This window comes from Gracilinanus agilis, chromosome 6 (assembly GCF_016433145.1).
Source record: "Gracilinanus agilis isolate LMUSP501 chromosome 6, AgileGrace, whole genome shotgun sequence".
NCBI lineage: Eukaryota > Metazoa > Chordata > Mammalia > Didelphimorphia > Didelphidae > Gracilinanus > Gracilinanus agilis.
The window spans coordinates 222,385,104-222,412,542 of record NC_058135.1 but is presented as its reverse complement, the minus strand read 5'-3'; positions in this window follow the sequence as shown (position 1 = coordinate 222,412,542).

Here is a 27,439-nt window from a genome sequence, read left to right as displayed (position 1 = left end):
GAGTCTTTCTGCCCTTGCTTGTCTGACTTTCCTAGTTTGAAAGCTGAAGTCCAGAACCCTGAATATATACACCAGCTGCCTGATATTCGCTCTCTGTGATCTGTAGACAAAATTGCTTCAGGACTTTTTCCCAAGCACTTCAAGAGAGTCGGGACTGTTAGGAAGAAGGTTAAAGAAAGGGAGTGCTTAACCATTTTCCCTTTTATTTTTACTGTACCTGAGAAACTTCATGGCCATTGTAAGTTATCACTTATGTTCTGCTAAGATCAATTGACAGAGAAAGAAAAGTTCACATATGGGGAATGGTCAGAAACATAGATTTTCCTATTTTAAAAATAATTATAAATAATATGTCAACCTAGTCTAAATTAGAGCCAACCCAGTAAGGCCCCAGGTATGGCACAAGTATACCCAGAAGAGTGAGCGGACCACTTGGCTGGTGACAGAACAGCACTACCTGGTAGCCATCTTGCAAGTTATATTCCCTTCCTGAAAAATTAATATAGTGACACACTATCTTTCCATAGGTTTAAGGAAGGTGGCACTTGAGTTGATGTGGGTAGTTTTTGCTACTGTAGTACCCCAAGTGCCATATATATTCACTCTGCAGCATACAGAGATATCACAATGGTGAAGGTCCCCAGATTCTTTTATTCTCAAATGATGTTTTGCTGATTATATCTAGCCATGGAATATTGTTGAGCCTGTTGAATGAATGAATGGATGGAGGGATGGATGGATGGATGGATAGATGGATGGATAAGCATTAAAGAATAAAAATAAAGTATGGCTTGGGTCTACCTGAAATAGTGAGCCAATCAGAGCAATAACCAATCACAAGAGTTGGGACTCCAGGACAGAGGTTCCAGAGATGAAAGAGTTGAAAATTCCAAGGCATGGGCTGCAAGGCAGTTGTTGAGAAGATTTCCAGTACATAGAGCATAAAATTAAATGTGATTGAGGACTGTCGAAAAGAGTAAGACAAATCAACCTAATCATCCACACAAAAAGAACTGGATAAAGATTATATATTGGTGCTTAATAAATATATGTTCCTAGAGGCATCTGGGTGGCTCAGTGGATTGAGAGCTAGGGGTTCTAATCTGGCACTTCCTAGATAGATGCTGGGCAAGTCACTTACCCCCATTGCCTTGCCCTTACTGCTCTTCTACCTTGGAACCAATACTTAGTCAATACAATGTCAGAAAGGGTTCCCTCTCTATAAAGTAAAGGTTTTTTAAAAAACGTTTGTTCTCTTCTTTCTAGAGAATTAATGTGCATGTTAGATTTAGACCTAGAGCTGGGATAGATCTAGAGATCACTTAGTCCAACTGTTTCATTTTATATGAGGAAGCGGAAGCTGAATAGTCTTTTTCAAGCTCATATGAGGAGAGCAGAGTCAGGATTTAGACCCAGATATTGTGACTCGGAATCCTGCATGAAGAGTCCATAGATCTAATCTTTTAGTACTTATATATTAGACAGACACAGCAGATGGACCCAAGAGGGCTGGATTGCATCCAGAAAATTATACAGTGCTTTTAAGAGCCTAAGCTTCTCCCTGAAATAAAGACATATTTTTAAGCTTATTCAAACAACTATTTATTGTTATTTCCTCCATTATATTATGAGCTGCTTGAGGACAAGGACTCTCTTTTAACTCTTTGGGTATCCCCAGAACTTAGCACAGTGCCTGGTACATAGCAGATGCTTAATAAATGTTTATCGATTGATTTATTGGTACTATGTGTCAGGCACTGTGCTAAATGTTGGGGGCACAAAAAGAGGTGTAAAAGACAGTCCCCACCCTCAAGGAGCTTCCAATTCTGGCAGTACTATGCAGCTGTAAGTGACAGTATATGAAGAATTTAAATGAAATACTCTCCCCTCATCTTCTACATAACACATAGATCATTGGTAGATATTATTGAACTGAAGCATGTGGAGGAATAGAGAAATGAATTTAAAGTCAGAGGACCTGGGTTCAAATCTTGATCCCACTACCTGTGTGACCTTGGGCAAGTCACTTAAAATACCAGAGCCCCAGTTTCTTCATCTGAAACATGAAAAGGTTAGGCTGAATAACTTTTTTTTTTTTTAACCCTTGTATTTCGGTGTATTGTCTCATAGGTGGAAGAGTGGTAAGGGTGGGCAATGGGGGTCAAGTGACTTGCCCAGGGTCACACAGCTGGGAAGTGGCTGAGGCCGGGTTTGAACCTAGGACCTCCTGTCTCTAGGCCTGACTCTCACTCCACTGAGCTACCCAGCTGCCCCCTGAATAACTTTTAAGGGCTTTCCCAGCTCTAATGACATGATCCTATTCTTTATCCTCTCTGCAGCCTCCATAAACTACAATCCTCCCTCCCACTCCAAAACTCTGACCTCATTTTTCTCTCTTCCAAATTCTGATGCTAAAGTTACCCATTTTACTTACAAGCTATCTTTTAGTCTTGAATCTCTTGCCCTCCATCCTATAACCATTTGTGCTTTCCCATATCCAACCTTTTGGATGCCTTGGCATCTGCCTTTTCTACTGATATTCACAAGGTAGTGAATGACACTAAGGGTAGTTGACAGGGTCCAAATTCATGCTATCTAATCTCAACTGGACCCTCACTGCTGCATGGCAATGCTTTTCCTTTTTCCTTCTTGACTCCCTACCACACGCCCACAGAATCTGTTGCAAACTTCTTCCTCCCTTAAGCTACCTGCATTATCCCCTCCCTCAGCACTCTCAGACATTATTTAGGAGTCACTCTCATTCTCTTCTCCTTTGCCCTTATATTAGGAGAGATAGTTCTTATCCTTGCCAATACAAACCCCTCTCTCTGCTGTTTGCTCCTACTTCCTCCTATCTCCCCTACTGCTTTACCCTTCCAACCATCCCTTCTCTCTTTACAATTTTTGATGCCTCTTTAGTCATGTATTCTTTCCTTACTCCCTCTTAGCATGCCCAGATCTCCATTAAAAAAACAAAATAAAACAAGCCTACAATTGACTGCATTGTCCTCTTAAGATGACCTCATTTAGAAAGGAAAATAAATAAATGAAAAGTGCTCGTTAAAAAAAATACCTTCTTATATACTTCTTCTCCTCCTCATAGCCAAACTGCTGGGAAAATAGCTATTTATAATTATTTCCTCCATTTCTTCACCTCTCTGCTTACTTTTCAACTTTTTTCAACCTGGATTCAGATCCCACCACTCAACTGAAACTACTCTTTTCAAAGGGACCAACAACTGGCCAATCAATTAAAATTCTCAGGTTAAGTGACTTGCCTTAGGTCATGCAGGAATTTTATGAGGCTGGATTTGAGCTCAATTCAGACTCCAACCCCAGTGCTCTATCCATTGTGTCACCCAGCCACCTCCCTTTCCACTTTGGCACTCCCTTCTCCTAGGCATTCTCCTATATTTGGGTTTTTATGGCACCGTCCTCAAGAAGTTCTCTTTCTAATACATATAATAATACATTAATTAATATAATATTATATAATGTAATATAATTAATTAATACAATATTATCTAATACAGATAATACATACATAACCCAGATTGAATTGTTTATCATCTCTGGGAGGGAGGAGGAAAGGGAGGGAAAGAGACAATTAGGATCTTATAACTTCAGAAAAGGTATGTAGAAAATTGTTATTACATATAATTAGAAAAATAAAATATCTTAAAAAAGAAGTTCTCCTCCCTTTCAGGCCTCTTGTTCTCATTTTCCTTTGTCTTTTCTTCATCTTTGTGCTGCCTCTTTTGTGCAGATGTATTGCAGGGCTCTATTCTAGGGTCTCTTTTCTCTCTCCTTCTCCTCCTCCTCTTTTTTCTTCTCCTCCTCCATTCTGTGTGTGTCTGCTTATCTCTCTCTCACACACATATACACACAGAATGTTCAGCTTTCCTTACTACCTTCAAATATACCCAATGTCTTCCCTATCCTTAAAATTTTTTTCATTAGTGAGGTAGGAGGAGGTTCCCAAAGGTAGGGGATATTGCATACAAGTTCAGATTAATTTTATATCCTGATAGGTTTTCTTGATTTTTTTTCCTTAAAAAACCAAACAACTTTTTTCATATGAAGATGGTTCTCCAGAATAAACAGAGATACAAGGAGAAATCTGGGCAGAGTGAAAACTAAAGATATTAATAAATGTATTAAACATGACCAAACGTTACCTGCCCCTCCAGCAACCTCACTAGATTCTACTCTATCCCTTCAAGCTATTGAATTCCTATACTATCTCTTCTCTTTTTCAGCCAAACTCCTGAAAAGGCTGTCTACACTTTCTCTCTTCTCACACAAGCCTTTGTAGTCTGGCAGCTGATCTCACCACTCACCTGAAATGACTTTCTCCAAAACTACCAATGATCTCTTAATTGCCAAGTCTGATGACCTTTTCTCAGGCCTTAACCTGTTCAACCCATTTGCTGCATTTGACACCATTGATCACCCTCTGCCCCTGGATACTACTTTTTCTTCTCTAGGTTTTCTTGACACTAATCTCTCCTGATTCACCTCCTATCTGTCTGACTGCTCTTTCTCAGTCTCCTGGCTGACTTATCACCATCTGACCCCCTGTCACCAAGGATGCCCCCAAGCTTCCATCCTAGGCCCTCTCCTCATCTCTCTCTCTCTCTTTATACTTGTATCATCAGAACCCAGCTTGAGGTCTAGCACACAGTGGATGTTAGGAAATATTTGTTCATCATTTGATAGATTCCTTCTTATGAGGCATATTTTGGTCCCAGAGAATCAGGAATCTACCAAGGCATGTAGGAGCTGTGATCTTCACTTCCCCAAGGCTCTGCCCTTGGGCCCTCTTTTCTTCCTCAATCCTTGTGATCCCTTCTGATCTCTAGTCTAGATCTAATCTCTTATCTAGAACTCTAGTGTAATTGCTACACAGACCTTTCCCAAATGCATATATCCAGCTGTCATCTCTCAGAATGCAGGATTGAATGGCAATCTTGTATCATCAGATGCCTGCTGGCATCTTTATCTGGATTGCCCACAGCCATCTCAAACTCAACAAGTCCAAAATGGAGCTCATTATCTTTCTGCAAAATCCACTCTTCCTCACTTCCCTATTGTTGCTGCGCCAGTCTTCTTAGTTTTTTGACCTGGAGTCATTCTCAAGTTGTCCCTCTCCTCCAACCTGCAAATGCCATCAATTGCTGAGGCTTATTGATTTGACTTTCACCACATCTTTCATATTGGTCTTTTTCTCTCTGTTCACATGATTACTGTCCTAGTTCAGACCTTCATTGCCTCTCACTTGAACATCTTTAATAACCTTCTGGTGGGCTTCTCTGCCTCCTCTCACCCTTTCCAATCCCTCCTCCACGAAGCTGCCAAATCCATTTTCCCAAAGGATAGTCTGATCATGCTACCCTCCTACTCAGGAATCTTCAGTGGTAAGCGCAGCTAAGGGGACTCAGTGGATTAAGAGCCAGGCCTAGAAACAGAAAATCCTGGCTTCAGATCCAGCCTCAGATACTTCCTGACTGCACAACTAATCCCATTGCCCAGACATTACTTCTCTTCTGCCTTGGATCCAATACACAATATTGATTCTAAGATGAATGATGAGGGTTAAAAAAAAAATCTTCAATGGCTCCCTACTGTCTCTAGGATATAATGCAAACTTCACGATCAAGGCCCTTGTCTACAAGATAGATAGATAGCCAAAAAGGGCACTTCGAGCCCTCTACAATCTGATTCCCAGCTACCTTTTCAGATTTATTATGTATTGCCTCAGAAAAGATTCACAAAAAATTATTACAATAGTTTTCTCCATCAAGGATGGTTGAATCATCACTCTTAGACCCTAACTTCGAAATCCCTAAAACCTTACAGAGGAAGTAAAAATATCACTAAAAGTTGGAAAAGTGACCAGATTGGATCATGTCTATGTAGAGATAGGCTGGAAGTATTACAATTGTGAAGGCACTGATTTAGAAGGCCTGGATTACTAAAGGAGGAGAATATATCAAAGGATTCACTCTTCTAAGTACTGGGAAGACAAACCCAAGCAAATCCTGCCCTCAAGGAGTTTACATTCTGTCCGATGGGAATTTTAAATTTCTAATTTCATTTTGGATCGTTGGGGCCTGAGGGCCATTCTTCCTGCAAATTTTGGTTAACTAAAAATGTCATTCTGATTATATTAACCTCACCTAACCCAAACCTGATTCATGAAATAAGGGAAGACCCTTTGACATTCCTCAGATAGAAGCCAGAGGGGTGTCAAAGTGATTTAGTTATTTGTTAGTTCCCCTAGTTAATTGTTAAAGGAAGGATTTCCCTGACAACGAGTCTTCCTGATTCTCTTAGTTACGTGTAAATCTCCCTTAATGAGCCTATTTGTGAAATCTCTAAACGTGGTTTAATCTGTAACCTGACTTAGTTTACTAGTAGAGTTTTGTTTGGCTATGGTTTGTTTTCTTAGGGGATATATATGAGATGATGACTGTTTAACTAAGTTTGCTCAACTTGTGTGATATTGTAGGAAAGTATGTATGCTATTATGTATCTAGCTTTTCTTTAACTTCCATGGCCTCAGAGGAATGTACAGGGCTACAATATGAAAAATAGTTGTTTCTCTATTACTCCAATGTAATTTTGCCTGTAAGGACACTTGGGAGAATCCCAGTTTGGGCTCAGGTTTTCTCTGAGACTTGAAACTTTTTTATTCTTTAAATAATACTTTATCCCCCTCCCCAATACACATCAAAACAATCTTTTGACAATCATTTAAAAAAAAGTTTTTCGTTCCAAGTTGAAACTTATGCATGAACACAATGCTAAGATGGAAATTTTTACTTCTAAAATTTCTGGGTTACAGTAAATATATTTTGGCAACAGTGACCTACCACAACAAGTCAGAGAGGAGAAATTTCTCACATAACAATTCTAATAAAGAAAAAATTAGTTGGGAGTTCCTTCCAACTATGCAGATTGCAACCTATCCACACGTGTCCATTCCATGAAACTTTGAGCCCTGTCTTCCCAAAAGGAAGCATTTAGTGAACCTAGAATTGTCACTTTTTTCCTTGAGTCTCTGCATCTACTCCTAGGTTAGCATTTTCTTTTTTTTTTTTCTTTAAATAATACTTTACTTCCTCCGCCACCCCCCCAATACACATAAAAACAATCTTTTAACAATCATTTAAAAAAAGTTTTTCATTCCAAATTCTTTCCCTCCCCCACATCCTCCCACATCTCCTTCCTCCCTAAGAAGGCAAGCTTTGATTAGTTTATTCTTTACAATTTGTCTTTGCTCACATTGTATCCAATAGTAGAATGCAAAGTCCTCCTAACCCCAGAGCCTAGCTAAATTCCTTTGTGCACTATCAGCTCTTAATAAGCGTTTGATGAATTGGAGGATGGCTGAAAAAATGGTGGTCCATGTTGGTAAAGGAATATTGCTGTGCTATAAGAAATGATAAGCAAGATGTCTGCAGAAAAAGCTGGAAAGATCTGCATGAACTGATTCAGAGCAGAATAAAACTGGGAGAGCATCGTACACAATAGCAATATTGGACAATGATTATCTGTGAAAACTTGGCTGCTCTCAGCAATGCAATGATCTGAGACAATCCTGAATGACTTATGACAGGGAAGGCTCTTCACCTCCACAGAAAGAACAGGTGGAGTTATCTTTCACATGAGTGTATTTTTGGTTTTATTTGGGGGATTTGGTTATGTAGGAGTGTGCTCTTATAAAATGACCACTATGCAAGTGTGTTTTGCATGGCAATAAAAATGAAAAACAAAAAAGCTTTAGATGAATTGAATTGAGCAGTTCATCTTTCTATGTGATCTCTTGAATCTATCCATTTCACTCCTTTCATATGGCTTCTCTCCTAGTTTAAACCTACATCCCCTCTCTTCTGGACTGCTGTAATAGTCTTTATTTATTTTAAAGCCTTTACTTTCTGCCTTAGAATCAGTACTAAGAATCAATTCCAAGGGAGAAGAAGAATTAAGGTTAAGTGACTTGCCCAGGGTCACACAGCTAAGAAGTGTCTCAGGCCATATTTGAACCCAGGACGTCCCGTCTCCAGGCCTTGATCTCTGTCCACTGAACCACCTAGTTGTCCCTGTAATAGTCTTCTAAATGGTCTCTCTGCTTCCACCTCCAATCTACTCTCCACACAACTGCCAAGCTGATCTTCACTGAACATTTCACCTGCCTCCTCTATCCATCCCCCTCCTCTGGGCCTTTGAATAAGTGTTCATTCCTCCATATTTGGCATGCACTCCCTTCTTATTTCTGCTTCATGGAATTCCTAACTTTCTTAAGATACACCTCAGCCTCCCCACCCCCAAAGAGACTTTCTAATCCTCATTGCCTCATAGAATTTGTATATATTTTGTATTTACTTCCTGTGTATTCATGGTGTCTCCTGAGTAGAATATGAGCTCCTCAAGAGTAAAAACTTTTGGTTTTGTCTGTGAATCCCCAGTGCATAGCAGAGTGAATTGGAAGGAGCAGACTTCTTTTCTTTCTTCATTTTTCATTTATTTTTTTAATTAATGAATTAATAATAGTATTCATGATCTTTCTTACCCCTCTTCCCAAGGAGTAGACTTCTTTTTAAAAAAATATATTTATTTAATGAATTAATTTAGAATATTTTTCTATGGTTTCATGATTCATGTTCTCCCCCTCCCCTACCTTTCCCCCTCCCCACGCCTGGAGCCGAGGAGCAATTCCACTGGGTTTTACATGTATCATTGTTCAAAACCTATTTCCATATTATAATATTTGCAGCAGAGTGATCCTGTAGAGTCAGCATCCCCAATCGTATCCCTGTTGAACCATGTGACCAAGCAAATGCTTTTCTTCCAGGTTTCTCCTCCAAGCAGTAGACTTCTTAACTGGACATGTTCGAACATACTGGTCTGAATGAAACAGGAGCAAGGTGGTGTCAGGCAAAGATGACTGGATCTGCAGTCAAAAGAAGAGAGTTTGCATTCTGCCCTGTGGTTTTGCCATAGACAACTTTTGTGATGATAAGCATGTTTTCAAACCACACTGAATCTCAGTTTTCTCCTCTACAAGGTGGGAATTCTGATACTTTTCCCCCAGGGCTCATGTGAGGAAAGTGCTTTGTAAAAAAAAAAAAAAACCCTAAAGGTGCTAGGGAAAACGTTGTTGGTTGTTATCAGAGAAATGGGCATGCTTTTTTAAGAATTTGAACCCGGGGGGGGGAGGGGGGGGAAACGTTTCCAGGGCTAAACTCCACAAAAATCAGCAATTCGTCCTTTATCATTTGATCTCGTGTGTGATTTGAGCAAGTTTCTTTCCTGCCACATCTCTCGATTTTCTCACTAAAATGAGGGCTTTAGAGCAGCAGATAATGTCTCAGATTCCACCAGAAGTTGCTTCGTCCCTTGTTAAGAATGCGTTTCTGCACCAGCCCCCAGTTAAAGAATTTCAGGTTAATTTTGTAGACTATGTAACCTTTAGAAGAGAAGGGTTCTTCTCTTAATGAAGTCCATAGAGTGGCTCCTTGGTTCCCACTGCTTGCAATGACTAGGAAACAAAGGCGGAGGGGGAGCTTTGTCCTCTCCCCCTGCACCCCCCACAGGGCATGCCACTTAATCCCCTCTCCTCTCCCGGACTCTCCTTTCAGCCTGCATTGGGAATGAGCTCTGTGCAAGATGCGGATTTAGAAATCAAAACCTCTCCCTGCCAACCTTTGTAAAGTCAAAGCCCCTGCTTGAGTCTTTGCACGGGCTTGGGCGAGAGCACACTCAAAGCGAGTGGATTGAATTCAAACCGTTAGACATGAAATAAGCCTACCAAGAATTCGCCGCCGCCGCCGCCGCAGCTGCTGAGCTCCTCCGCCACCTTCCCGTCGTGCTCCCCGGGTGACTCACTCGAGTAGTTTGGCCCCAGACTTGGAGCGTGAATTCAAGAGGATTTCAAAAGATTGCCTTCAGTTGTAAATCTGGACAGGTTCAGCCTTTTAACAGAAAAGTGTCATGGGCCATAACTCTCCTCAAATGCTGTTAGCTCAGGAAACAGTGGGAACGGAGCCGGAATGGGGAGGGGGGGGGGCTTGGAAGAGTTCTATTTGAACCTACCTCCAGACTCTTGCCCAGCCGCCCATCCTGTGGCATTTCTGCAACTTCTTTCCTCTAAAAAACAGCCCATCATCAGGCAGTGTAACCCAATGGTTAGGGTATTGGCTGTGGAGTTTGGGAAATATGGGATCAAATCCTGCTTTGGCCACTTGTTCTAGCTTTTTGACTTTGGGAGAATCACCTAACTTTTTTAAATTAAAAAAAAAAAATTACAGCCAGAACCCACTCATTATCCGCATGGGAGCTTCAACCTGCTTTCCTTCTCCCTCGGCAGTCTAGGGGAGGGGGCATCCCCTATCTCTAGAAGGCTCACCATGTTGATGTGGGCTTAGGAGGAGCACACCATCAGCTTAGCCCCACTGCAGCTCAGAACTGCACAATTTAATCAATCTGCCAGGCTCAGACTTCCTGGTAAGGATTAGAGCTGTGCGCCACTATGCCCAGCCAAGTCATATAACCCTGTTTTAGTCTTAGCTTCCTAGCCTGTAAAATGGAGAGGTTAATGGCACCCACCACACAGGGTTACTGTGAGCATCAAATGGGAAAATGTATTAAAGCCCCTAGAAATGTCAACTGTCACTACTCTAGGTCTCTACCAGTTTGAAATTCTGTGATTAATCCTAGAATATGCGATTTTCTTTACACCCCCTTCCCAAAACATAGGGCTTTTTGCAGGTGCTTGATAAATGTTTATGGAACTGAATATCCAAGTTGTTGTTGCTACTGCTTTTTAATTGAAGTGTGGGACACTGTGGAGTGAGTAGAAATTAAGCTTTTCGGAGGAAGAAAAAACTAGATGCTAGCCCAGCCGAAGTCCCTTTTAACACTAGGCATTTATGATTCCAGTTTAAACAAACAGGGCAGCTAAGTGGCTCAATAGATTGAGAGCCAGGTCCAGAGATGGGAGATCTTGGGTTCAAATCTGACCTCAGACACTTCCTAGCTGTGTGTCCCTGGGCAAGTCACTTAATCCCCATTGCCTAACCCTTATCATTCTTCTGCTTTAGAACCAATACAGAGTATTGATTCTAGGACAGAAGGTAAGGCTTTAAAAACAAACAAACAAAATAAGATACTTGCTGGGATGTGTAGCTGACTCGTTATGATCCTACACACACACACACACACACACACACACACACACACAACACATGTTGAAGCACCTGCTGGTTTTGATGAAACCACTGTGGCTTTATGGCCTTCAGTGCAGATAAAACAACTTTTTTGTTTGCCAGAAAGGGAATGTGGAGGGAAAGGCAATCTTCTCAGATGTTTTCCACATGGTTAATGGGCCCACTTTGTTTGGAGTTCACTGATAGGGGATTGTTGTGGATGACCTTGAATTCAATCCTATTTGCATACCACCTCCCCAACATCTGGGTTAACAGGTACATTTTGGTTTTCCTAAAATCAGCCAGGATATTATGTAGAAAAACTGTCCTGGGCTAGAAAAAGCCAGCTGGTCCCAAATGAGACAACTATATTTTTTCTACTCCAGAAAATTCGGGAGTGCAGATTTGGTTGTATTTGCATCCATTTCCAGGTTGATTCAGTGATTTTTACATGTGGTATCTGGAAGGGAAAAGAGATCTAACTTTTAAAGTGTAAAGGCAATTCAAATAACTTCAGCCCACTACAATTGAACTAGTGTGCTCTAAGGGACCAAAAGGAATAGAAATCAGCAAGTTACCCAACCAGGCTCTTCCTCAGATTTCCAAACTCCAAATTTCAGCTCTCGTGATGGAGAAAATCAATACCAACATTCCAAATCCTATTTGGAATTCGGGAACAAATAACTTTGGTACATCTGCCATCAAATAAGAATGTCCCACCAATCTACTATCCCATTTAACTGGCTTCTCAGTGTCTCAATGCCTTACTACCTCCCTGATACTTCCTCCCATACCTAAACCAATATGCTAATTAGTAACCCTCTCTACAATTCCCTGGCTCCTCTGGAGTACACCTTTCCTAGACCATTTCCTTTATAGTCTGCCTCTGTTGTTGACAAAGTATCCTATATCTTTAACATTTCTTTTTAAACCTTTGCCTTCTGTTTTAGAATGGATATTAAGTACTAGTTTCAAGGCAAAAGAGTTGTAAGGGCTGAGCTATTGGGGTTAAGTGACTAGTCCAGGGTCACACAGCTAGAAAGTGTCTGAAGCCATATTTGAACCCCAAATCTCCCTTCTCTGGCCTGGCTCTCTGTCTACTATGCTACCCAGCTGCCCTTTATCTTTATCTTTTCAACCAACTCCCCCTTTCCTTCATTTCAATTTTATGGAATCCTGTCTCTCCATTGAGGACATCACATCCTTTGTAACTTTCTCCAGGTGGCCATTCCTTCTCCACATGTACAGATCCAGTAGGAGGAATGTGAACTCCTTTTTAATTTCCAAATGTTATTTACAGTTATTTCCAAATCATTCATTTCATCCCTTAAAGACCTTTCCTTTTTCAAGGTCTGTGCAGTTCCTTTGCAAACCTCATCTCCTCATCCTTGTTGTCATCTACTTGTTTCTAAGCCATTCTCCCAAGTGTCTCAATGACGTTAGTTATTAGTTCATGGTCTTCCTTTCCACACCATTCCTTTATATTAGGCACTTATATTCATGTTGATGACGCCAATCTTTTAATTCCTCAGTCATTTAATTTCCAACAACCCGTTTCTCTTTCTCACTTCAATCACATGTCAATATGGTTAAATCTCCTGAACTTTCAAGTTCTACTCCTTAGACATAATCTCTCTCTCTCTCTCTCTCTCTCTCTCTCTCTCTCTCTCTCTCTCTCTCTCTCTCTCTTTTTCTGTCTCTCATTTTCTAAATCAAGCTGAATTTACTCGTTACCCTTAATGGGATCTTTGGTCCCCTGAACCAATCCATATTACCTACTCTAACTTTACTTTTGCCTCCATACCCAATCCTGCCTCCATAGTTTGGCACTACCTCAGCTACTACACTAAATTCTTTTGCTCCCTGAACTTCCAATCTTTTGACCCCCAAATTCTCATCTCTAGGTTAAAAACCGAAATAACCAGTTGTTTCTGCTTTTCTTCCTCAGGCTACTGAATGTCACTGAAAAGAGTCAAGAATGGGCAATGCTATCTACCTCCAGAGAAAGCACTGTTGGAGTCAGATGGATGCAGATTAAAGCTTGCTATCTTTCGCATTAGTATATTTACAGTTTTATTTTGGAGTTTTGGTTTTGTATGAGTGTGCTCTTACAATAATGACCAATATGGAAATGTATTTTGCATGCTAATAAAAATAAGGTTAAACCTAATAAAAATCAGAGTCAAGAAATTAATCTGATTCCACCCACTACAAATGATTCATAATCCCAAATGGGTCATCACTGATACTTGACAGTTCTATTTTACCCTTATTGATGCCAATCTCATTCTTCACAGTGACCATTCCTCCTTTTCCTTCACTACCAACCATAATCCAATGTCACACACTAAGCCAGTGATGGGCAAACTTTTTAAAGAGGGGGCCAAAGGAAAGGAAATGCTCATCTGTCAGTCTGTTTCTAAGGCAACTCTTTCGAAGTTTCATTGTATCGTATCCTACCCATTCTATTCATTAGATTAGGAATAATGTCGTGGCTGGACAGAACATTTCAGTGGGCCGTAGTTTGACCATCACTGCACTAAGCAAATGACTCAGCACCTTAATTCCATGAGAAGATCAAAGCCAACATGTATTCTCTCAGTTCTTATCCTCCATTTTTCAAATCCTTTGCATCATCACCATCCTTTACTTACTGCTAGTCATAAAAGAGGTTAATACATCCTATGCCCATGATCCTATTCCTTCCCTCCATCTTCCTACAGGACTTCTTCGGCAGTTATCCCTTCTTGCCCACTAACTCTTTCCCACTGGTTTATAAATATTCTTAGATCTCCCAAATCCACCAAAAAGTCCCCTGATCTATCTGTCCCATCAAGGTACCATATCATTTTTTCCTCCTTCTTTTGACAGATACATCTATTAGCTATAGATGTCCCCCAAAACTCTGTCCTGGGACCTTTCTTCTTCTTCCTGTGTACTATTTCACTTGGAGATCTTATTATCATTAATTCAATAACCATCTCTATTCAGATATTTCTCAGACTTATTTGTCCATCCCTAATCTTTTCCTTGACTTCCAATCTTACATCTCCAATTGTTTCTTGGACATCTTAAATCCACCATGTCCAAAACTGAATTCATTATCTTTCTTCCCTTAAACTTCCCCTCTTCCTAACTCCCCCATTGTTGTGGAGGGTATCATCATTCTACCAGTCCCAGGCTTATGAGCTTGGTGTCATCTTGACTCCTCACTCTCTTTCACCCTCCATAGCCAATCAGTTGCTAAGGCCTGTGATTTCTGCCTTCGTAACATCTCTTGTATACATACACCTTCTCTCCTCTGTTATTTTCACCAACTCTGATGCAATTGGTCTCTCTGCCCCAAGCCTCTCCCCAGTCCAGTCCATCCTCTACTTAGCTATCAGATTTATGTTCTTAAACAAATCTGACCATGCTTCTACCACCATCCACTCTAATTCATTCAACTACATTGACTCTCTCTTGCCTCCAGGATCAACAATAAAACCTTTGGCTTGTCTTTTAAAAACCTCCATAAGCTGGCCTCTTTTCAAGCTTCTCATATCTTACTCTGCTGTCTAGTAACAGTGCTTATTCCTTGCTGGTCCTCACACTAAACACTCAAAACCCCAACTCTAGTCATTTTCATAGCCTATCTTCCATGTATGAATATGAATATGAATATTCTCCCACTTCTCTGCTTCCTAGTTTCCCTGACTTCCTTCCAAGTTCAGCTAAACTCCCACCTTTTATAAGAAGCCTTTCCTCATCTCCTGTAATGTTAGTGCCATCCCTTTGTTGATTATCTACAATTTATCCTTTCATATGTCTTGTTTGTTCATATAGCCATACCTCAGAGATATTACAGCAGGGGTCGGCAACCTTTTTGGCTGTGACAGCCATAAACGCCATAAGATTTTTAAATAATTTTAATAATAATAAAGTCATAACTTTTTAAAAATGTAATTTCGTGAGAGTCGTACAGTGCTCACAGTGCACGCTCCTGTAACAGTGCCTGAAAAAAATTGACTTTATGGCTCCTGCAGAAAGAGCCATGTCTGGCCCTCAAAAGAGCCAGATATGGCTCGAGAGCCATACGCTGCCGACCCCTGCATTATAGGTTCAATTCCAGACAATTGCAATAAATCAAGCATCTCAATAAACTGAGTTAAACAAATTGTTTGGTTTCTCAGTGCACAAAAAAGTTATATTTACACAATATTATAGGCTTTTAAATGTGAAATAGTATGTCTAAAAAACAAATGTATATACTTTAACTTAGAAATACTTTATTACTTAAAATGCTAACCATCATCTGAGCCTTCAGTGAATAGTAATCTTTTTGCTGATGGAGGTTCTTGCCTTGGTGTTGATGCTGTCTAGGAAAATTGGTGGTTGCTAAAAGCTAGGGTGGCTGTAGCAATATCTTAAAATAAGAAAACAATGAAGTCTGCTGCATCTTTTGACTCTTCCTTTCACTTGAACACTTAGAGATCATCATAAGGTTATTAATTGGCCCAATTTCAATATTATTGTGCCTCCTGGAACAAGGAGGCTTAAGGAGAGGGAGACAGGGAACCACAGGTCAGTGGTGAAGTCAGAACAAACACAACACTGATTATGTTCCTTGTCTTACATAGGAGAGTTTCATGCAACTCCCAAACAATTACAATAGTAACATCAAGGATCACTAATCACAGATTGCCATAACATATATCCTACTATGAAAAAGTTTGAAATATTGTGAGAATTGCCAAAATGTGACACAGAGACACTATGTGAGCACACACTGTTGGAAAAACGGCAGCTATAGACCTGTTTGATGCAGAATTGCCAGAAATCTTCAATTTGCAATAAAAAATATGAAGTGCATCTATGAATATTTGTGAAGTATAATATCCATGAAGAGTGATAAAGCAAAGCCCAGTAAAATGAGGTGCACTGGTAGTCATTTGTATGTTGTCTGTCCACTAGACTGTGTTGTCTGCCACTAGACTGTGAGTTCCATGGGAGTAAAGGCTATCTTTTGCCTTTCTTTGCATCCCTGGCATTTGGCACAGTGCCCGACACCTCCTGGGTAGTTTGTAAATGCTGGTTTGCCTTTGCCTAAAGATCTGTAGTGAGGAGGAACCCACCTCAGGAGGGACTCAAAGGAACTACCCTGGGTAGCAGCCAGGCTACCATTTTTAACTAGCTCTGATCTTTAGATAGTTTATCCTTATGCCAAGTCTAACCTGGTCTTCCTTTGACATCTCATTGTATTTAGTTCTTCCCCTTGGGGCTAATGGAGCAAATCTAACCCCTCTAATCCTTCTACATGACAGCTATCATGCTTCCCTCTGGTCTTGTGTGCCCAAGGTCATGTACCTAGTTAGTGGTAAAGCAAGGATTTAAATTCAGCTCAAATATCCCTATTACACCACACATCCGAGATTAGACAAAAACAAAAGGTCATTAAGATTAGAAAGTGGAATTTCAGAATATTAGAACATGGAAGATGATGGTGAGGGCTGAAACATGCCTACCATCCCTGTGGATGACTGAAGTGAAGAGGAAAAAAATCCTAGAAGTTGGAGGGGTTAACAAAATAGGAGGACAGAATGTGTTTGAGGAGTTACCAAAATTACATTTTGAACTCCTCAAGTAGGAAAACGAGGCTAGAGATAGAGACGAAGAATACCAGCTAAATTCTGACTTTCTTGAGAAAGTAGGTCAATGCATTACAGAAACAAAGATCTGGACAAAGGGTTTGGGGAAAAGTAGGACTAAACTGGGCCAGCTAGGTAGCACAGAGCCTGGAATCAGGACAATGAATCTTCCTGAGTTCAAATCTGGTCTTGGGTTATGTACTAATTTTGTGACCCTGGGCAAGTCATTTGACCCTGTTCACCTCTGTTTCCTCCTCCATGAAATGAGCTGGAGAAGGAAATGGCAGACTACTCCAGAAGCTTTGCAAGAAAACTGGGTCATGAAGAATAGGACATAATTCAAATGACCAAACAACAAGGCTAAAATGGAAAAGGATGAGAGGTCATGGAAAGGTAAATGGGAAAGGAGTTTTCTCTTAGGAGGCAACAATTCTAAATCCCCAGGATTAAGGGGGCAGCAGGTAGGAGCATGTCAGCCATAAAGTGTCACTATCTATAACTTCTCACTCTAAACACTGGGAGTAAGGGCCAGAGGTCTGGAAACATTTAGGGTGGGTATCAGGGTCAGTAAATACCTGGTGATCAACTCTCCAGAGCCAGGATAAATTCCTTAGCCTCAAGCCAGGTATGAAGAGATTCATTTATCATTCATTCATGCATCAGGCAACTCATTCAATAACCACTTATATGTGGGAGGGGGCATGGTGTCAGGCACTGTGCTAAGCATTGGGCAGGCAAGTAAAAAAAATCTGAAACTACTTCTCCCTTCAGCAAGTTTATTCTTCATTGGGCAATGGTGGTTAAAGTCCACGAAAGAAGACCATTATGTTAAACTCCTTTCATATTTGATAGCATTTTTAAAAATTAGAACTATAATTTCACCTGTGCAAGGAACTTCCAGGGTGGAAAATTCCTCTATCCATATAATTAATTAACTTGTCTGTGATTTATGGTCTTAAAGTTACTGAATGGGGCACTGAGTGACTAAGAAACTTGCTCATAGTGTGTGTGAGAGGCAGGACTTGGACTGAGGCCTTCCTATTTCCAAGGCGGGTATTGGGCTCCCCTACGTCATGGTCATGGTACTACTTCTCAGTAACAAATTATGGGCAAGTGACTACACAAGTAACTTCTGCAAATCGTTCAGCTTTGAGGAAGTAGAATTTCACGATATATACTTTATTTACTTTATTTTGGCATAGGAATCAATTCTCTTTAACCCAGGTCGGTGATAGAAGAGGAAATATTTTTATTTTTGAGCTGTTTTCATGGAATGATAGAATACAGAATGTGCAATCTGTTGGAGCAGCAATAGTTCCTGATCCCAGCCTCCTGGAGACAGAAGGAATAAATACTCACAAAAGAGAGAACAAACAGAAGGGAGAAACCTAGAACTTGCCCTGCTACCTAGATGAATCTGTGCTTTCACCATTATAAATATGACTTTCAGTGATGCCAGTTATAACTCACCCAGGCTTACCCTTCCCGTGTGGCTCTTGTCTGCATCCTCCCTTAAATCTGCCATGATAGGTTTACTCAACATATTGGGGACCTTCCTCTAGTTCTCAGAAGTAAATCAGAAATTCTGATAGGAAGGTAGGGCCTTAGAAACTAAAAAGACAGGGCTGAAAAGGACCTTAGAGATCATCTAACCTTTATTTTACAGATGAGGAATCCAAGGTTCCACAAACAGAAATGACTTATTCAAGATTATAAAGCAAATGGGTTCTTGTTCAGTCACATATGACTCTTTGTGATCCTATTCGGGGTTTTCCCGGCAAAGATACTAAACTGGTCTGCCATTTCCTTCCCCAGTACATTTTACAGATGAGGAAACTGAGGCAAACAGAGTTAAATAACCTGCCTAGGGTCACACAGTTAGTAAATGCCTGAGGCCAGATTTTAACTCAGAAAGGAGCTGCCCAGGAATGGGTCTTTGAGAACTAATCCAAGGTGCTCTCCAGGGTGCCATGTAGCCTCCAAAGATCTGACTCCTATTTTTCCAAAAAGATTATAAGTTATTACACTCGAGGACAGGGACAAAAATCTTCAGGTTTTTGTGCAGGATCTGGCTCAATGCATTTCAAACTCAGTGGCCCAAATTTCACAAGAATTTACCACAAAGATTTAAGTCCTTTATTTCATTACCTTTCCCTTCATTTGAATCTTAGGTATCAGAACCCAAACTTCCCTGGATCCATATCTGTGCTGCCTTCACTTGAAGACTACCAAGCCAAGCTTTTTAGCCCAATTCTTGGAGGAGAGATGTAGGCCCACCTCTCCCCCTTTCTGGCTTATAACATTTTCCTAGGCTTCCCTCCTTTGACCTTCTCATGGGAAAGGTGTCCTACCTAGGATTTAGAGCTGGAAACACCTTAGACATTGCAGAACCTCTCCTCCTAATGATACATGTAGAACCCAGTGGAATTGCTTATTGACTCTGGGAGTGGGGAGGGAAGAGGGGAAGGAGAAAACATGAATCATGGAACCATGGGAAAATATCCTAAATCAGTGAATTAATTTTAAAAATAAAAACAAAAAAAATAAATTAACTCAAAAAATAAAAAAATAGAAAAAGAATCTCTCTTCCTTCCTCTCTGGGTCCCTTTCATATTTCACAAAGAAAGCACTTTGCTCGCCTCTCTCTGATGCCTTTATCCCATCTTATTATCCATTATGGTGATCTGGTTTGTGTCTCTTCTCTCCATAAAACATGTAAGCTCTATGAAGGCAACAGGCCTCTAAACTTGGCATCTCCTCCGAAGCCAAAAGATGCAGTTTGTGTGTGATAAGAGCTTTTAGAAACGGTGATCGGCTTGAATGGAATGAAAACTAATTTAGCTGGCTTCCCATAGGGCCCGGAGATTACTGTCACATAGAGTCAGGGGGATTGTTCCAATCCGACTAGAAGCTGAGAGGCTTAGGCCTGAGCAATAAGAGAATCAGGTGGGATGGCAAAGGAAGCAGATCACGGTGAGATCCCGGCAGGAGAGGCCACGGGGTTTCTCATGTGAATGGACGGATGCCTACAGAAATGATTCACTCTGTAAATCTCGCCCTGGCAGCCCTGAGAGCCAAGCCAGAAGCTTTAGGCAGAGACGCTCACAAGCTCATTCTATTGCTGGCCTTAGCCAGGTGACTGCAGACCCAGAGGCTCACTAAAAATACCCAATGCATTTCCTTTGTGCGAGCCCCGGGGGAAACACCCCTAAACCTGCTGCCCCCCCCCCTTTTGAGAATAAGAGTAACGTGGTTTTTAGGAGACGCTGCTCGCTGCTCGAGAGCCAGGAAGACAATAGACACAATGGTGACAACCATGTAAGAGAGGAGAACCCCCAGACTCAATTTATTCTGTATGTGACCAAGCTTGACCTCAAAACGGTGCTAAGGAAGGGCAGCTCCTTCCCCTCACTTCAGAGGTGGGGACGGGTGGGGTGAGTCTGGGAGGGTTACCACAGATATGGAATATTGTTAGAGAGTCAGACACGGTTGATTGATTTGGCTGAATATCTTCATTTTTCTCTTTTTGTACTCTTTGTTATGACCGAAGGCTCTCTCGGTAGGTGGCAGAAGGAAGGGATATATTAGGAAATGAAAGTTTTGTAAAAATAGAAGGCATTAATATGTTTTAGAATAATTTTTTCAAAAACCCTGCTTCAGAGGAGGAAGTTCCAGAACTGATTCTAATGTAAAACCGAAAGATGATGAGAAAACTGTCAAAAAGAAAAAAGAATGTCCATCTTAAAAAAAAATGTCACTCATTTATTGAGATTATTCTTGGAGAGAGCGCAGCTATCGTTGACAGCCCTGATCTCTGCTTTCAAGAAACTTTTTAGGAAATATTCAGATTTCAAGTCAATAGCTAGGAATAAGCAGTAGGTATTTTTTAAAAATAATAGCTAGGAATAAACACCAGGTTGTTGCTGTTTTTTAAACAATAGCTAGGAATAAACATCAGGTATTTTTTTTAAACAATAACTAGGAATAAGCACCAGGTTGTTGCTGTTTTTTAAACAATAGCTAGGAATAAGCATCAGGTATTTTTTTAAACAATAGCTAGGAATAAACACCAATTTTTTTAAACAATAGCTAGGAATAAACACCAATTTTTTTAAACAATAGCTAGGAATAAACACTAGATATTTTTGTTAAACAATAGCTAGGAATAAGCACTAGTTTTTTTTTTAAACAATAGCTAGGAATAAACACCAGGTATTTTTTTAAACAATAGCTAAGAATAAGTAGTAAGTATTTTTTTTAAATAATAGCTAGGAATAAGCACCAGGTTGTTGCTGTTTTTTAAACAATAGCTAGGAATAAGCATCAGGTATTTTTTTTTAAACAATAGCTAGGAATAAGCACCAGGTATTTTTTTTAAACAATAGCTAGGAATAAACACCAGGTATTTTTTTAAACAATAGCTAGGAATAAGCACTAGTTTGTTTGTTTTTTTTTAAACAATAGCTAGGAAAAAGCACCAGGTATTTTTTTAAAACAATGGCTAGGAGTAAGTATCAGATATTTTTTGAAACAATGACTAAGAGTAATCAGTGGGTATTTTTAAGACAATGACTAGAATAAGCACCAGGTATTTTTTTTAAATATGCAAAAAAAGAAAGTCTCTTTTTCTTCTCAGAGTATTATCTTAGGACAAAACACATGATCTAGAAAATGTAGGAAGAGTGAAAGCTCCCTTGTTCTCCCCACATGTTTCATGGAAATAACCAATATCTTTATTCTGTCTTTTAACTGAGGCTCAGAAACAGTCATCTTTACAGAGATTAAAGAGAAGGCACATCTTATTTGTACATTGCTGTTTGCATGTTATCTCCCCATTTGTCTTTGAGCTCATCAAGGACTGGGCTAACTTTTGTCTTTGTTTCCCAGAACTTAAGCATGGTACCTGTCACATAGTAAATGTTTGACTTACTGACTGCAGTAAACTGAGGGTCAGAGAAAGCAAGAGACATAGAGTGCTAGAAGTTAGGAACTGGAAGAGACTGTAAGATTATCTAGGACAGTGATGGCAAACCTATGACACACGTGTCAGACACGCATAGCCATTTTCGACGACACACGGCCGTATGTGGCCACATGCCGAGGATGAAACATTTGCTGTAGTGTGGTGTAGACACTCTGTGCACTATAGATGACAATTCTACCTATATTAATTTACCTATTTTGGTTTATTAAATACAGTTATATATGTTACAATTTTACATTTTTGTTATTTAAACTATAAATATCATGAAATTATGTTTTTTTTTTCTTAAAATGACACACCACCCGAGTTATGCTTGGGTTTTTTTGGTGAATTTTGACACATCAAGTTCAAAAGGTTGCCCATCACTGATCTAGGACAACCTCTTCATTTTACAGAGGTTTTCAAGATCCAGAGAGGGGAAGCCCCTTGATATAGCCACATAGCTAATTGGTGGGAAAATATAGGACAACAACTGAGGTTAAATCCTGGGTCTGTCAAATACTACCTAGGTAACCTGAGGCTTCTTTGAGCCTCAGTTTGTTCATTTGTAAAATGAGGAGAGGGACTAAGTGACCTCTAAATTTCCTTCTTAGTCTCTGATCCTATGGCCATTCTGTTACCTTTCTCTTGCTGTTAACCTGCTTAACAATGTTCTAAGAATGTGGCACCTAGAATTAAATAGCATACTCTAAATTCATTCCAGACAGGACAGAAGGCAAAGAGACTAACTCCCTTAGCCCTGGACAGCATTCTCTTCCTGCAGCTTCAGATCCAAAGGCTCTTTTGCTTGCTATATCACATGAGTGGCTCATCTTGAGTTTGCAGTCTATGAAAATCCCTAGATTTCTGGGACTATAAGAATATTAATTCTCATGAATCGATGGGTGCATAAGTGAATTAAAAACATTTATTAAGCACTATGTGCCTAGCTCTGTGCTAGACATATTTGGATACAAATATATTTAAAAAAAGATAGTCTTTGCTCTCAAGATTTACCTTCTAGGGGCAGCTGGGTAGCTCAGTGGATTGAGAGTCAGGCGTTAGAGACGGGAGGTCCTAGGTTCAAATCTGACCTCAGACACTTCCCAGCTGTGTGACCCTGGGTAAGTCACTTGACCCCCATTGCCCACCCTTACCACCCTTCCACCTAGGAGCCAATACACAGAAGTTAAGGGTTTAAAAAAAATGTAAAAAAAAAATTACCTTCTCATGTGGAAGAGTAGTGAGGGCTGGGATAACAGAAAGTTTCAAATATAGGGAATGAGGTTGTAAGAGAATAGATGGATACACCCTATCCAGGAACAATGGCTGAATTTGTTTGATCGTGGTCCTTAGTTTTAGAATTTCAGGTAGGAAGGAGAGCTTGTTCGAGGGTTGGTAAGGCCAAGGAGGAAAGATAAGTGAAGAGTAGGAAGTATAGTTTCTTGGAATAATGGCAGTGGAGATTTGGTCACCAATCAGAACAATGTTGTCCCTGGAAAGGAAGTTCTGGAGATGAAAGGGTTGAAACTTTTAGGGAATGGAGGGTGTGGCTAGTAAGGCATTTGGCAGGATTGTGAAAGAGGTGGCTGTAAAGTAGTATTATACACCCTGTTAGTTACTTCTTCCCTATTTTGTGCTTGTGAAGTTGATTATTTGAACATTTGAACTGGAGATAAGAATATACTTATTCCTATTAAGTTTGAAAGACAACATAGGCTAGTGGAGAGAGGTGTTTTTTTTTTTTTGTTTGTTTTTTAACCTTCACCTTCTGCCTTGGAGCCAATATTGGCTCCAAGGCAGAAGAGAGGTAAGGGCTAGGCAATGGGGGTTAAGTGACTTGCCCAGGGTCACACAGCTGGGAAGTGTCTGAGGTCAGATTTGAACCTAGGACCTCCTGTCTCTAGGCCTGGTTCTCAATCCACTAAGCTACCCAGCTGCCCCCAATAGAGGTGGTTTTTGAAGCTAAGAAGACCTGGTTACCTAAATGAAGGAGGGTCAATTTTTCTTGGACTCATTGCCCCCACTTGGAATTGCTCCAAGAAAAATCTCTTCATACAAAAGGATATTTCTTGTGTAGTACTTTTCCCCCAATATGGTAACAGGGTCATCATCTTATGTACAAGTATGGGGGGCAGCTGGGTTGCTCAGTGGATTGTGAGCCAGGCCTAGAGACGGGAGGTCCTAGGTTCAAATCCGGCCTCAGACACTTCCCAGCTGTGTGACCCTGGGCAAGTCACTTGACCCCCATTGCCCACTCTTACCATTCTTCCACCTAGGAGCCAATACACAGAAGTTAAGGGTTTAAAAATTTTTTTAAATTTAAAAATTAAAAAAACACACACACACACAAGTATGCATAGCACCAAAGACATCTCAGGCATAGGAAGACCTTTATTTTATGCCACATAAGATTCATAAAACAGAGGATTCACAAGAGCTCACAAGTAGGATCAGAAATATATAAAGTTCACAAAGAGCCCATCTCTTCTCCCTAAAAGGGAATGGAATTTGGGGGGGGGGTGCTACCAATTTGACTCTTTGATATTCTAATGAGTTTCTCTTTCCCACAGAGTCCTACATAGTTTCTCCAAGACTCATAGTGCTAACCTGTGGTTTAGACTTCCCTCACAAGGTAAACATACTATGGGGGCTGCTGAATAAGCAGCACTCCCTTCTCATCAGATCTGAACTGCCTGAATAATTTACTGGCTTTGTTCTCCTATAGGATACTGCTCAGTAACTATGCAGATAATCCTCTTCTTTCTCCAAGAAACTGGCTGCATCAGGAAATCCCCTTTTCCCTCTAGAAGATATAATCCCTGAACTCTCAAACTTGGAAACTCTTAAACCAGGAATTACTCATGAGACACTACCCCGAAATTTGCCTTATCTGATGAAAAGGCTGGATTACAGGATACCAATTAAGGAATTAAAGATCCCTCCTGTACACACACACATAGGTATTGGCGATCACAAACTTTGTCCATGAGCTTTCTTCTCGGGCCAAGAGGGCATGTGTATTTGCAGGAAATTATCAGAGCACTAGTTTCTGCCATCTGTTAAGGTGATAAAACAATAACTAACATTTATATAGTGTTTTAAGGTTTATTAACACTTCCCATATATTATCTCAAGAGGAGAAAGTCTAAATTATAGAGCTCTCCTCTCAGGCCACGTGCAAGTTCAGGTACACTTTTGCCATGTATTTCTACTACAAATTATTATCATCAACTAACCAGAAGGGTTCCTTTTGTCCTATATGACACAATTTTCACCAACCTCACAGAATATTTGCTGTTCTCCATACTCCATTGTCATATATAAAGAAGTATTGCTTATTACTGAGGGAGTTAAATGGGATAGTGGTTGGGAAACTGGGCCAAGAGACAAGAAAACCTAAGTTCAAACCCAGCCATAGGCACTTACTATGGGCAAATCAATTAACTTTTTCCTGACTCAGTTTCCTCATCTGTAAAATGGGGATAATAGTAACACCTACCTCCCAGAGTTGTTGTGAGGAGCAAATTAAATAATTATAAAGTGCTCAGCACAATGCTTAGAACATTGTAAGTGTTTAACAAATGTTTGCTTTCCTTCTTGTCTTCTATCCATTTCTCCTACCTGACTTGTCACGCATATAACTAGTATGGGCCTCTTAGAGAACTTGAATCTCTGGTATTCCAGACTGTAAGTCAGAACCTCCATTTGCTATGCCAGATTGTCTTTTGAGAGATATTATTTGTGAATTACCCTTTAGAATCATCTCCCTCTGCAAAAGGTTGGCTCTGGATATTGAATTTCTACTCTTCTGAGTGGGGCAGGGATTGGTTTGTGGGATAGAGACACCTTTGCACTTTTCATTCCTGAAAGGTTCTCTGCTCAGACTCCCAAAATGGAGAAGAGTTGGAATTCTGAGCATAATGCCTTGCAATATTGTGTTGGGGCACAGAGCGTCACTTACTGCTAACTCATGTCAAAACACATATGGTGCTTGCATGCTGAAGTCTGTTGTGAAAAAAAAAAGTTTCATTTGCCATTTTTTTCATGGTAGATAAAATTCCAAACCTGCTAGGAAGAAAAATGAAAAATGACCAGCCAACAGTTTCTCTTATGAATGTCAAATCTGTCAGACGTTTCCGCTGTAAAATTCTTCTGAAAGCATCTGGGGTGGTAGCATTTATTCAGCCTCTCTCCTGGTCCCCTTTTGAGACTCAGAGTTAATCTCCACCTTCCAGATGGAAGGAAGTGTGTTCTTAGAAATGCTGGGAGACACAGAAAAAAAAAATCCTTGTGTGGGTTTCTAAAGGAGATCATTACCATTGACCCAATATTGAATCGATGTCTGTGGTGAACAAATACTCAATTTGTAGTTTTAGGATTCAGGCTTATATTAGTTCTTTCACTTAATGTCTGTGTGACTATGCGCTACTTGCCCTCTTTAGGGCTTAGTTTTCCACATTTCTAAAATTAGAAAGTTGCAGTAATCCTACTGCTGGGCATAGTCCCCAATAATGTCAAAATCAGAAGGAAAGGCTTCATACGTACCAAAATATTCATAATAGTACCTTTATGTGGTAGCAGAGAACAGGAAACCAAACAGGCACTCATAGAGAAGGGCTGAGTGAATTTTGATATGCAAATATGTTCTATTATTACAATATACAAAACAGCAAATGTGAAGAATTCAGAGAAATATTGGAAGATATTTATGAACTGATATATACAATGAAGTTATCAGAATGAGGAGGAAAGTATACCCAATTTTCACAATAATATAATAAATAAAAATTAAATGGAGCCCAATGTCATATACTTACAATAACTAATCTTGGTCTAGAGAAGAGATCATTTCCAGATGGAAATGGACCCCATTCCCTTCTTTGGATAGTTGGGGGGCTTCTGCCATAGGATGTTGTATATACTATCAGATGCAGTCCCTGTTTTGGTTGGCTTTGCTGAATTGTTTTTCTGTTTCAGTTGAAAGACCATTGAAGGTTAGTATGGTGGAGTGAAAGTGTATATCCAGACATGAATATGATGTAAAAAACAAAAGGCATCAATAAAATTTAAAAGAAAATGAGGGGATTAGATTAGGTACTAGTCTTCCCCCACTTCTAGGAACATTTGAATATTTGTAGAGGATTTCTTTCTTGAGTGTTCCACTCAGTGCTAGATAATAAAGGAGCTACAAAAGAAATATAGGACATCTTTGCCTGCTGGGCATTTACAAGTTGGGGGAACATAATGAGTATACATAAAAGAACAAAAAAGTGCTAAGTTGTATGGTAAAAAAAATTCCAGCTTCCATTGTTTTTTTTAAATAAATATTTTATTGGTATTTTTTCTAACACTGATGTCTCTATCCAATAATTCCTGTTGTCAGAGAACCCTGCCTTGTAACAAAAAACAACTAAGCAAAAGAAGTCAAAATATTAACCAATGTATGCCTCATTCCATACCTACAGTCTGCCACCTTTCTGCTGAGAAAAGGGAGGCATTCTTTACCATTCCTTCTTTCCTTCCTTCCTTTCTCTCTCTCTCTTTTCTTTCTTTCTTTCTTTCTTTCTTTCTTTCTTTCTTTCTTTCTTTCTTTCTTTCTTTCTTTCTTTCTTTCTTTCTTTCTTTCTTTCTTTCTT